A 1,661-nucleotide genomic window follows, 5' to 3' on the forward strand; every position below is an offset into this window, starting at 1 on the left:
GTTCTGACAACAATCGATATATGTTCAGATATTGGACAGTATACTTTCAAATTTGATTTTATCGTATTATATTATTATATCTTTGAAATTCAACACTTGAAAAATATTTATTATTTCTAAATTCAGGAAAATAATATTTTTTTAATCTTGACAAGCCATTCAAACATTTTCAATATGAAGTATTTCATTTTTTATCATAATTGGTATTAGATTAATTTTATCGTTGATAATTTCTGTAGATATTATATTGTAAAAAATATTTTTAAAACATACTTTCGAAAAGAAAAGAAAAAATATAAAAATATAATTGTAATTAATATAATGAATATCAAATTTATATAAATTCAGAATTAACATTTTGCAATCATTATTGCGCATTCATATTTCTATTACAAACAAAGATAACAATAGATACGTTAAAATATTACATAATATGTTAATCAATGATAATTTTAAAGCTCATTCGAAGGATAAAATACGTTGACGTTGTCGTGAATGTAGATAAGATTACTATTTAAAATGTTAATTATTATATACTATATAATAGTATATATTAAATTTTTTTTTTATTAATATAATGTATTTTTCTTCCTTTCAAATATTTAATTAGATAAGATAATATTGAAATTTTGCTTCATTAATATATTTAAGTTTAATATATTTTATTTTTGACAGCAATTAACAATAATATATAATATATATAATATAATTATATATGATATATAATATATATAATTATATACAAATATTAAACAGATTATCAATAAATATGTATGCATATTTAATGAATAATTATTTGATATAGAATCAATAAAAATTTATAAAAATATAAGGTGCTATTTATACAATATACGGTCCTGTAAAGACACGTGGGTCAACACGACTTACGTGGCTCAAAACACACGCAGTGTCGGGGTCGTGGCGAGATCGACAAGGGTTCCGAGTATCGAAGGTAGAAGAGGTCGAATGATAGGTGGTAGGGGTATGGACCAGCTACGAAACTCGAAAGCGGGGAGGAGAGAGTAGTGGGGTTAGGGTCGAGGTAGTAATCAACTCTAGAGCGATGTCGTACCTTGACCAATCTTAACGCGACTTGTTTTAAGCTATGCCAGTAGCGACCTTAGAAATAACTCGTGATCGTGTAAAATCAAAATAACAAAGAAAAGAAAAAATATAATCTAATTCATTTTTATCAATTTTTATCATTTTTTATTAATCAATTGTATTCTTCCACTGACTTGAAAAATTATGATAAATGAAAAACTTTTAATATTATTAAAAGTTTTAATATTATTCATTATGAACTGAAAATGATTATTGATGAAATGATATTGATTGAATATTAATATTTACTTTGTTTAATCAATAACAATAAAATATTATACTATAAATCAGCATATTATTATCCCTAACTAAGTTTTTTTATATTTTCTATGTATTATCTATTATTATGTATATTTTATTTATTATTTTATTTATATATATTTAATTTTTTTAATAGCTAAACAATTTTAATTTAAAAAATAATTGCAAAAAAATTAGATTTTTTTATTGATTATTATATTTAATATAATTTATTTATTTTATAAAATATTTAATATATTTATTTAATATAATATATTATATTTAATTCAATTGATTAATTGTAATTAATTTTTAAA

This window comes from Apis dorsata, unplaced genomic scaffold (assembly GCF_000469605.1).
Source record: "Apis dorsata unplaced genomic scaffold, Apis dorsata 1.3 scaffold_553, whole genome shotgun sequence".
Lineage (NCBI taxonomy): Eukaryota > Metazoa > Arthropoda > Insecta > Hymenoptera > Apidae > Apis > Apis dorsata.